At 40.0% G+C, this 12,486-nt stretch overlaps 1 long non-coding RNA gene across 2 annotated transcripts; it reads left to right on the forward strand.

Moving 5' to 3' along the window:
* The first annotated feature begins 1,653 nt into the window (after nt 1–1,653).
* Nucleotides 1,654–11,209, forward strand: LOC137191064 (uncharacterized). Of its 2 annotated transcripts, none has more exons than XR_010930337.1 (3): nt 1,654–1,779; nt 8,291–8,403; nt 9,979–11,209. It is a non-coding gene; the product is annotated as an uncharacterized lncRNA (long non-coding RNA). The 2 variants fall into 2 exon arrangements; XR_010930338.1 differs by lacking the exon at nt 1,654–1,779 and adding an exon at nt 6,975–7,105.
* Nucleotides 11,210–12,486: the final 1,277 nt, after the last annotated feature.

Genomic DNA, 12,486 nt, shown 5'->3' on the forward strand with positions numbered 1-12,486 from the left:
ACACCAGGAGAAGAATATCAGGGAAGTCACGGGCAGGAAGGCGGCTGCACCGAAACACAGCTAGAGACATACTGTACTTACTAAAGAACATACATGTTATTTACATTTAAAAACCGCAGGAACAAACACCTACGTTAGTGCATTAGATTGATATTAAACTGAGGAAAACCAACTATAAAGACACGTGCAAGTATATTTACCTTTACTGAATGAATTTAAACGTATAATTCAACTTGATTCAATTTTCTTTAGAGAGCTTGTGCATCCTGACTGGTGTGATATTGTATATATGAATGAATTTGAAATTAGCTTCTTTAATTTTATTGTTAGTAAATGGGAAATTAACTCTGTAACAAATATTTGACCATATATCATCATTACATCCCATGCCAAGCTCTTTCTCCCAAAGTCTTAACAAAGAAACACAATATATTATAAAATCCCTTGATCTTCCCTTTCAGTGATATCAGCTTTTCCTTTACAGACTTCTCATATACATTTAACAGTTGAGATTGGAAGTGGTTGTTTCAAGTCAACATGGTGCGAGAAGTCCTGGTGTCACCTTTCTCCCCGGCTTTACCGAACATGGAGCGACGTGACAGAAAAGTGATTTAAAGTGTGCATTTACAATAAGTATGTGTTGCTTTAGTGTGGAGGACACCATCTTCCCTCCCCCACCTAAGGAATGTTTATGAACCTACTCACCCCAGCCATGTCGACTGGAGTGAATGGGTTCATATACATTTAGTGGGCCAACAAGATGGGGGGTCACCTTGACAAGATCTATGTCTCTGGCATTCACATGTTTTTTTTGGTTCAAATACTCTATGTGTGCTTCTGCACCCATAGTTCCATTGAACCTTATATTTCCAGGTGACAAAAAGTAGGCAACTTTATTTAAAACAGTGTTAAGTTTAGGTATTATATGCGGCTGTGGTTGTCCATCTATTTTTGGAGGATTAATGTGACCCCCCCACCACTTCTCCCCTTCTAAGCCAACATAAAGCCGACGTCTTTAATGTAACAAGGTCAATCAAGTGAAAATGTTAACATCTCTCCAAGGACAACTGGACAAATCCAAAGAAAGGAGGAAGCTCGCGTGATATGATCGAAAGCTCCAGAACAGCTACAAATAAGTTTTTGTCATCGACTTTCAATATCAACTGATTTAGACGTATTTTGGAGAATTTTTCTTACATCCAATGTGCAAAACAAACACTTGAAGCACGCACAATACATTTTATAGTCCAATAGTTTTTTATAATGAGTAACAAAGTAACGCCAAACACATCCAAGCTACTTTTTTCCCCCCAATGAGCAACCAAACTGTAGGTTTTTACAGTTTTCCACGACTGCCTTCATTTATCTCATTAGCCTGTTCATTGAAAAATGCCCCCACCCCCATTTCATTCAAGCCATAAACCTAAACATATATATAACATACAACACATGACATTTACAGGTATGTTGTGGTATTTCATGATATATATATATGACAGCACCTATTGATGAAAAAGACAAAATGTTCCAGCACGTTTTATCACGTGAGAACAAAGAGTGGACGAGCTCACTTCGCTCATATGTGGGGGTCGTGTGTAATTCACATGCAGACTGGTGTGCCTTGTGTGTGCTGCATGGCTCCTAGTGCCCCACCCCCTTCCATATAGAACATGTCCTCCTATATAAAGACTACAGCGTGAACACTGTGTACTATCCATCCCAACGCAGGGCAGGCTGTCCGTCCCCCCAAAACTGTCCTGAAACCCCGTGCAATTACAGGTAAGAATACAGCTTTTCACTTTTTGCAAGAAAAAAAAAAAAGAAAAAGTTAAAAGTAAAAATGTGAAAGTTGAGGATTAAGCGTCTTCAACTGGGTTTTGCAACAGTTTTAACCACCCGATTGAAAAAGAAAAGCCTTTTGTCTCTTTGGTTAAAAAAGTCGATGTGGTTTGTTTGTCAGTTTTACTCTCATTTAAAACGTAAACACCACGTGTTCACACATACAGGATATCGCCCTTTAAAGAAAGTGTGAAGGCGTTTTTTTTTCCTTTTTTTACCGCTGATTTGGGGAGATATCAGTCGTTTTTTGGTCTTGCAGACATTTAAATTTGTAAAAGTGTTGCATGGAAAGGTTTCTCGTCCAAAATAAAAGTAAATCATGAGATCAAATGAGGATCAGGTAAACGATAGGGTCATGAGGCTTCGTGGAATTTAAAGGGCAAAGCATCTCTAAAAAAAAAGTTTGATTAATTAGATAATCTGGTTTGATATGTGCAAAAGTAAGCAATACAGTACTGAGCTGGCATATCATGCAGCTCAGTGATGTATTGGGACTAAATTAAAAAAGTTAAATAATTAGAAATGTACTGGAGATGCATTTTATCCAAGTTATCCATTTGGGAAGTAGATGGGGTTTTTTTTCCATCATCTGCAGATCATGTGGACCTTCGTTAGATAGAGTTGTAAGAATAATAATGTCTAGTGATCAACACTTTCTTTGTACAATTTTAATAATTTCATCGTCTTTAATGGGGGTTCACACTCTGACAATCGCAAGTGTGAACTTAACTCCTTAAAACCCTCTTTTTGCTTTGTTGCTTTTTGCATCCAAAAATCCTACAAATATTAAAATATTAAATGTGTTTATATCTTTTAAAATGCTTTATTTTTTCTGTGTCACTGCTTATCTGACCTGACCTTTTTATGTTGAGCCTAAGTGTTCATGACATGTCATCTGTACATTTTGTACCCTGACAGTATAGAGACTGGAAAACAGTTGCCACCCCTCCCTCCTCCCTTGTAGGGTTTGCTATTAGCAGTGCAGCTAGTTTGGAGTGAAAATGTATAATTTACTGTGGATTACATTTAAATTTCTTATCTGTAATTAGGGTGAAGATTTGGGACATTTTTGACATTTAAACCAGTTTAAATCAATTTCAAGGCATTTCACATGACGCATAAAGCCAAAAATGGTTGCATTTCTGCTTTTTTTTTTTTTTTTTTTTGTTGCTTGAACCGTTAAATCAATTGTTGTATTTTTGGATATCTCAGATTGGATTTAGAGTCTCAACTTGTTGGGTTACTTTCCATGTTTGATTGGATTTACACTCATGCGTCAGCTCAGTAGATGGCTTAACAGTAGGTGGGCAAACACTGCTACTTTTCTGCGTATTAAGAAGCATATGGTCCGGCTAATTTAATTCACAAAGCTTCATTGTGTAACTACTCCAAATCCAACTTTCCCCAGCCTGTTTCAGTGGGTCTGCCATGTTGGCTCCTTCACAGCCGGGGCCCCAAAATGGAGGCCGCGTCTTGTGTTTCATTGTCATGTACACCTTAGGTACATCTGCTACCCATGGAAAAAATAATTTCAAGTGGTTTACCGCACACGTGCATACACACACATGCATAAAACATGCTGTAAAATGGAGAATCATCGGCTCTTGACTGCTTACGTGTAACTTATTTGGGAAAACAATATTTAACGTGGTATCTTGAAGGGATATCACATTTTTTGTTGCCTCTGGGTGTTCGTATTAATCCCTACAACTCTGACATTCCCCTAAAACACTTTTTTTTTTAAACTCATTGTATACACCAAAAATATGTGTGTATATATATTTATATAATCTTATGTACTTGTTTCCACTCTGCACTGTAGCTTCTAATAAGTGATATTCAACCCCAAGATACATTTTTACATGGCTGTACCATATGGAAAAATGTCTTGTGTGTAAATTTGTGCACATTTCTAAAGAATTCAGCATGACTTGCTGCTCTCTTTATATCTAAGTATCAACAGTAGAAGTTTTGTGGGTGTGGACAGGGCTTGGTCACACAAATGTGTGTTTAAAACAATGGACTTGGGTTTGGAAGTTCTAAGATTAATTTGAAAGCCCACAGACATGCATCATTCTGTGGTTTCCAGTCACAGCAAGAGCTTGAGCCTGTAGCGCTGCGAGTCCACCCTGGTGACACAGAGAAGCCATGGCAACAGTCATGTACATGCCATGATCATGAATGTGGAGGATGCCCAGACAGCAATTGCACAACTATACAATCGGGTCAATGATGATGTAATCGTGAGCCGCTGTTGCCTGGGAGAAGGTTTTTACTCCGTCGATAATTCTGCATCAACCGCTGATGCCTCTGTCTTTCACGTGGTTATTGTCTGCGCTCACTCACAGGAGAACCCCTGCTCTGGGTGGATTGGCTGCCGTGAGCAGTAAAGTGACATGAGAAGGCGGGACCAAGAGAGGAAGAAAGGAATACTGATGGGATTTCATTGGCTGATTCGAGTAAAGTACACAGTGTACCCTGTAAATGTTTACGTGCCCATCACAAGTATGACCATAATGCTTATTGACACCCATCATCTCCCTCAGGGAGATTGTATTAAAAAAAAAAAACTGAAGTGAATTCAGGCCCACCCTTCTTTGTGTTTTCTCAGCATTCTGCTCAGCCTCTCCTGATGGAAAGATGAGACAATTTTCTGCCTGTACTGCAGTTTTTTTTTCCTCCACAAGTCAGATTCAGAGCAGCTTTGTGTAACTGAAAATCAGTCTTATATGGGTAATCAGAGTCCGTCTCTTTTTCTGTCAGTATTGGCAACCACAGGGTCACTTGCTGAGCCTTTAATCATCAGCTGGTCTTTTGAAATGTGGCCATGAGTGATGCACAAACAGGGAACACCCTCTTGTGTTTATGTTACGCCTCAGATAAACCTGATTATTTTACAGGTGATTCACCTGGACTCATGCCGAAGCATGAAATGAACCACTCCTAAAATACTCAACTATTGAGTCAGCTGCCAATAAGCATTTAATACATTCAGAAGTTGTTACCATCTGACTAGTGACATGTGATACTCCTCCTTTTACACACATCTTTGAACTACAGCTGAGAATGTGCTGGTATGATGAATATTAACCAGCTCAGTTTCAGTCCTTTTTGATATTGAACATTTACTTTTAAAAACTACATCCGTCTGTTTTGCTGGTCTGTATTGTGGATTTTTACAGAAATGTAATATATGAACTGGGCACTTTCACCAGTGATGGCCATCATGGCTGGACAGAAAATCTAAAGTGACCGCTGTATCGTCCAGTTTTTCCTGAAGCACAGTACGGCACGCTTTTGTGTACCGACAAGATCACTGTTTCCATTACAAGCAGGTGATACCTGAGCAGTGTGTGTGTGTGTGAAGGCTCTGTTTGCAAACAAAGCCAAAGCATTCACACTATCTGTAGTATCTACGCAGTCAACTAATTGGCAAAGGAAGGTGACACGAGAGAGATGTTTTGTATCTTGCAATGCAACAGCTGCAAGTTGTTTTTTTTTTTTTTATTATCCCTCCATCGTTTATCGAAGAACTTAATTACTGAAACTGTAGGTTGTTATAACACTAAAACCAATATTTTACGGCAACTAACGATTATTTACATTAAATTTAGATCTGTCAATTATTTTCTTGATTAATCGACTAGTTGCTTTGTCTATAAAACGTCAGAAAACGATGAGAAATGTCAATCACTGTTTCCCAAAGCCCAAGATGTGAACTAAAATATCTTGTTTTGTCCCGACCGACAGTCCACAATCCAAAGATATTTGGTTTACTGACTAAAGAAACCAGAAAATATTCACACTTTGGAAGCCAGAACAAAAGAATTTTGGCATTTTGTCTTTAAAAAATGACTCAAAACAATTAATCAGTTATCAAAATATTTGGCGATTAAGTTTCTGTCGATCGACTAATCGTTGTCGTCTAGAATATTTAAATGACAGCAGCTCGTACATTACACAACATCCAAGTTGTTTTGTTCAACTTTGGTTTGTGAGCAAAAAACACAGAAGGTGAGAGAACTGAAAGCGTTTATTGCAGTGTAGATGAAGCCAACATCATTCCCTTTACTGTCTCTGTCATACGGCAACGTGGCCACGTCATTAATTCTGAACACGGTCGCTTGCAGCGTGTCACATTGCAGGTGTCTGACCTATTAGAAATCCATCCACTTTGCCAATTGATCACTGGAAAATGTTTATTAAAGGAGCCTCAGGTAACAACAATAATGCATTTCTCTTTTTCTCCTTATGCACAACTTTACAAAAGCAGAAATGCAGGTTAAATCTTCTCTCTGGTTCCTGTTTCTCCAATAAAGTGAGAGTCTCGAGGTAACTGGCTGTTGGGGTGGATCTGACACAATTTTGAGCCAAACTTTTGATTTTGAGCCAAAGTCTCTTGGTGTGTGTTCACAGTGAAACTCACATTTGCGTGTGCATATTTAGCTATTCAAATCCAAATCTCCTGATAGCACCTTGTGTGATGATGTATTCAGTCGCACTACTTCAACTAAGAAATTATTTCAGGTCCAGTGGCTACCATGTTTGTCAAAACTCCCAAAATTCACATTGCATGATGTAAACATTAGCTGTCTCAACCACTGAAAGATCCATGGAGAGAAATTGCAACTATTTGTTCAGTGAAATGGAAAAGGATTATATAACACAGACAAATCATTAGAGCAACAGAACACACATAAATAAATGAGGAACTCATTGTACCAAGCTTCTGGTTGGGAGGTTTGTCATGTTCAGGATGGACAATCCTGAGCTCTGACATTTAATTTCTGGCTCAGTTTGAGCTTTAAATGGACCTCAGGCTGGTTATGAAATACTACACTTTGACATGCATGCTCTGTTAAGAACACACCGTCACACTCCTTTCGTTTTGTCCGTATTACTCCCCGGTGTTTACTAAATGAGTCAATCATATCCGACAGCTCACACAGGGTTTTTCTAGTTTCAGAAAGAGAGGTGGGAAGGGGTGTGTTTTTGGGAAAGCAGCCCACTGAGAGTAATGCATTTCGACAGCGGTGTGTATGTGTGTGTTTGAGAGTGGGTGTGTATTGTAGGGAAGCCCGCAGATCTGGTTGGGTGAGAACGGGGCTGTATAAAAGGCGGAGCACAGTGCATTAGCTCTCTCAGTAGTTCAAGTTCATCACTCTGTTTGGCATCTGTCAGCGTGGCTTGGAAGTAGAAGGTCCTGCTGGAATTTGGACTGGACTTTTTTTTTATTATTTATTTGCCACCAGAGAGCTCCTAGAAGGTGAGAAATCCCAAGCTGTTTGGGTTTTCATCAACAAGACCTTCTACACAGGAACAACTTTTTAAAGCTTGGATTGCATTTCTTCTTTTCGCAAGGGGGTGTAACTCCAACCAGGTCGGCACGTTAATGCTTCACATATGTCTTACCTTGCCCACAATCCTCCTCCTCCTCACCTTCCCTGCGCGCCTTGATCTCAGGTGTGATGGTCAAATCCCAGCTGAAAATGACCTCCCTGGTGGTCGTTACTGAAGCTAACACTTGGCGGGTTTCGTGTCTTCATCTAGTCTCGCTGGGATGCTTGTTAAGATGACCTCATATCTTGCCTTTCTCCCATCCCTGCACCACTAAACATGATCCTGTTTGTAGATTTTTTTTTTTTTTTTTTTTTTTTTAAAGCTAAATCTTGTTGGGTACTTTATGTTCTAAAGTCACGGTTCGATGGGCAGTCCATTCCTCCATGTGCCTTTATTTGGTCAACAGTTGGTGTCCAACGATTTATATAAAACACCACTTTCTTCATAAATTGAATATGGAATTACCCATAAGTGAATAAATCTAATTGTTCTTTATTCTTTGCCGCTTCAGTTCATGACGCAGCATGAATAGAAGCACTGTTGCTCTGCTCGAGATCTGGTTCAAACATGATAATTTGATTATAGCGGGCTTTTGAAGGCATCCCGGTAGAAACTGTGGAATGAAGAGAAATTGTATCAAGTAGGTCAGATCTGAAATAATTCCAGATGTGAAACATCTGATATGGGCACTTATATATATTGGATAATTCTCTGCATGTCGATCATATTGAATCTGTCCACAGTAAAGTTTTGTGCCCTGGCCTGAGGCAAGAGATGTTCCTTCCTCATGCATGGATCAGATGGTTCTAGTTTATTTGCAAGAGCAGTGTTCTCTTCCTTTTTTGGCAGCCGTACATTTAATAAAATGTATTGATAGTTTGACTGGAAAAGTCAATTGTGTCCGAGGCCATCTATTAAATTTTTTTTTTTTTAATGCCTGGATTTGTTTCCATCAAGACCGGACTAGAAACTTTTAATTTACTTGTACAGACCTCTTTTAGTTTTGTTAGATATCTTAGTTTTCCAACTGTATTTCAGTTTGTCACTTTGTCCTCGGTTACTGTTTCCTATTGGATTGATGCTAACCATATTCTCTTCATTCTCTTTGCAGATCTTGAGAGCCATCCCAGCTCTTCCCTCCGTTGTGACCCACCTCACACCACATCAGCAGACATGATCATCAGACTGGGCAGACTGACCCCTGGATATTTCCGCCTCCTCCAGGTATGCACAGTTTCACCACAGTTTACAAAATGAACATTGAAATACAATCAAATACTCTTAATTTCAGAGTACAAATGATGGTTGTTTCTAATAAAGATAGTGAGTGACACAAAATATCACTAATCTTCACCACCCGCCAAACCATCTGTGAATCTATAAATTCTCAGAAAAGCTTCACAGGCCTCACTTTCAAATTTTTTGCTGTATTTAGCAAACAAGGTTTTAGCCGTCAGCTTGTCCGTCAGTGTCGTCTTTATCCTTTGCTCAGACAAGCATCTACTGTACTTCTAATCTGAGCTGCATTCAGACAAGGGGCACCGGGCTGTTCTGTGGCCCACAATCCGCTTTGATGTCAAAACCTGTCATATAATTAGGGGCGACGCTAATCATTGTGAAATCATTTCCTGTGTTTCTTTTGTTCCTCCGCAGTCATCATAATCCACTCGTCAGTAGTGACCCTCCATATGTCTCGGCCATTGTGTAAAGTTTTTGTTCACATATTTACACTAATTTGACGACAATGGCTGTCTCATTGTATGGTTTTACACTGACTCAAAAGCTTAACAGACCGGAGAAAAGTGAGTGGCTGTTACATAACACTTGACACACTTGCATGACGGCAAATTTGCGTTGTTAATGCTGAGTAGTTATAATGGAGATTCTACTATCCAAGGGCTACTTTTCAGTGTGATTTTAAATTCTTCACATAAGAACAGGTAGCACAATTTCGGCATCTTGTTCTGATTTTTTAAAAATTTTATTGTACATTTGACATTTTGTGCTCCACGATAACGTTTCCTCATGAAATCAGTTCAGTTCAACCACTTGTAGACAGACAAAACGTTAAAACAACCAGTTTCAGAATTTAGGTTTTCAGAAAATGTTTCCTCTTTGACCCCAATATCTATAAATTAAGACAATGATCATACAGTGTTCAAACAAAACCTTTCATGATCTAAAAACTTCCATTTGTCTCTGTAAACATCAGTGCTAATCATGTTTCCATTGGGCTCCACTAGCATTTTGCTAAGAAGTGGAGTCCGTACAACCAGTATCACCAGTAGCGGTGTCTTGACTGATGTAGTGTGTGTTTGTACTTTCAAACGGAGGGGGTATGCTAGATTCCTGAGCTGTGAAAATGCTGACATTCCTATCTCAGAGGGGTCATAGAGAGCAAGGAGGAGGTGTAAATTTAGAAACCACACAGGCTTTCTGATCTAATGTAGGCAGTTGCCCTAAAAAATACAAAACCTTATTCTCTACCGTGTGCAGAGAACTTTGTGTTCCTGTTCTGCTAAAAGCTCTCCCCCTCTAAATGTTTAATCACTGTTCTTGCCAAAAGTTAGGTCACATGGCAGAAGGCTGGGGAACTTAAGTTGCAGATTTATTTTAAGGCAGAAGCCTCCTAGGACAAAATATTTGTTGAATGTTTGCTTCTTTTTTTTTTTTTTTTAAGATTTAGCCAATCAGGCTTTAGTATCTTTTATGACAAGACAAACATGTTCTGAATGGTGCATTGTTTCCACTGTTGGCTGACCTCTGACCATTTGTCCTGTTTGTTTTTTGTCTCTGCAGAGGCAAGTAGCTGGTGAGGTGCAGACTCAACCACAAGACCGTACCATCAACCAGATAGCCATGATGCTGGCCATCATGGGCCTGAGTTTGTCCTACTACAGTGCCAAACAGATGACGGAGAAGGTTCAGGCCCAGCCTGCACCCTGAAGAGACTTGACCACTCTGATCTTGGAGTTGATGGATGAGCCATTGAGAAGTGAAGGAGGTGGAGCGAGGATGGAGAAACGGAGACATGGCAGTGTCTTCCAGGACCGCACTTTTCTCACCTCACAGTCATAGTCACACTCAGACACTGAATTTCTGGGATCCCTCACTCAACATGCACAGAGATTTCAGGGCTGCTGCCAGTGTTTTCTACACTTTCTGTTGTAAGGACCTTGAGGGATTTTTGGGGATGGCTCACTTGGAGTCATGGACAGGACTGGGTTTATGGACTGGTTTGGGTGGGTGATCAAAACCAGCTGACTGCCAACTGGGTCTGACCATTAGTCGTTACAAAGGTACATGCTTGCAAGATGCCGCCAATACTGTTCTGAGCTAAAAGAAAAGAGGGGGGGGATGGGGGACCTCCTGTGAAAACTGTGAATTTTGCCAGTGCTCAAATCTTGTCCAAATAGGGTTAAATTATGTGAACAGTAATGCCTTTTTAAGGGAAGGTTGTCTGCAATTGAGATGTACCTTGTAACGAAGTGATGGCAGACCCAATACACGGCTAAATAGCAAGAAAGTTTGGCTCAACCCTTTTTAGGTTCTCTGTATTTTGTCCTTCAGTGGGAAAACCTTGCAGAGCCTTGTGAACAGACAGGGAGCTGTACTAAGAAACTGTCAATATATATACTTGTGAAATGTATCTGTCAGGTGTCAGAGATTCATTGAATATTTGCACAATACTGCAGAAACATTTTAAATACTACAATAGATTTGCAAAGGGACTTACAACTACTCACTACTTTTTTTTTTTTTTTAATGGTGTTTTCTTTTCTGTGATTTCACACTGTTTTAATCAATGAAGACATGTTATAAGATAATAAGATGTGTGGCTACCTTGATAAGAACCCTTCCTGCAGTATCTACTACATGTTAATGCAAACATTTAACTTTACTGAACATTGCATGGGTGTGCAGACTTTTAATCAAAGCAAAATTCATGAGTCTCTTGTTTTTATTGATGAATGAATGTATTACTTTGTTTTGTAATGATTTAATAAAGCTGTGAATATTTTGAAAGAGATGTACAGTGGATGTTTAGTAGTATTGTTTGAAACATTGAAAGCTAACTCCAGATTAGTTCATAACTCAGTTTCTCTGCAAATTCAAGCAATCACTGAGTTGAGTCTGAGCAGTCCTTAGGTTGGCACTGTAAGCTCGTGCTGCAGAGCTACAGTATTTCCTGTATCAGAGAATTGTGGCGTCATCTGCATGCAACAGGAAGCGGTCAGGCTCTTGCACACGTTATGTCTTTTAAGGGAGTTTTTTTTTTTCTTCAGTTTGCCAGTGTGCTCTCTGCACATGTGAGCCCAAATTTAATAAGCAAAAATGTGGTTGTGTATGTAATGCATTTAAGTATAAGTTGCTGTTTCTGATGGCAAAAGAGTTGCGTAGAATGAAAGTTGAGGTGTGAGGAGAACATGCTCAGCCTAGACAACCGATGCTTTTAAGTTCTAAAAGCATTGGCTGGACATCGTTATCTGTCAGCATGTTGTCTGCTATACTGGAGCTTGGATTATGAAGTCTGTGTGCTTTGAGGAAAAAAGTAAAGATGAAACATGTGTTGAAGATTTATAAGGGCAACCAAAATGCTCCTCATGAAAGACCTTGAAGTGGTTAAAAATTAATAATGAGGAGTTGAAGCTTTAAAACTCTGAAGGAAATAGGATGTTGGAACAGATCAGGGATGATTTCTGTTGGCTGGCTGGTGAATATTAACTTGCTTGCCTTAAAGTTATCTCTCTATAGACGTTAGCCAGAAGAACTAATATGCGGTTTTGGACCGATAATAGTTATAACATAGCAGCCATTTTTCACCACCTCGCAGAGGATTCATGGAACATTCCTCATACTGTTGTAGATCTAGGTATCTCTGTTATTTAGGGAACATATAAGTGTGGCATGTTGGCCAGATGTTTTGGCACTTGAGTCCCATCTTCTGAACCTGCACAGACAGGTTTGAGGCAGATTTGTGTCTGCATTTCTGCATGTCCTCCCTTGGTGTCACAGGGCAGGGAGTTTAGAAAGTGCGCATGCCTGCTCGCTGTCTGATGTGATGCCCTGTGACAAGCTGAGACCTCGTTGGGCGCCACGTGCCCCTCTGCCCACGCCACAAGCTCCTCCCCCTCGCATCCACCTCACACATCACTGGGTAAAAACATCACTTTGGCGTCTCAGTGATGCTAGCTCAGGACACAACCCTTAACGAAGACCGCCCATTGGCCGACCGGTGATGCGTCACCAAACTCGGCCTGAATATGAACCACAGAGACAAAAGGATGGGGATAAGGTCATTGGTGG

This window comes from Thunnus thynnus, chromosome 10 (genome assembly GCF_963924715.1).
Source record: "Thunnus thynnus chromosome 10, fThuThy2.1, whole genome shotgun sequence".
Taxonomy (NCBI): domain Eukaryota; kingdom Metazoa; phylum Chordata; class Actinopteri; order Scombriformes; family Scombridae; genus Thunnus; species Thunnus thynnus.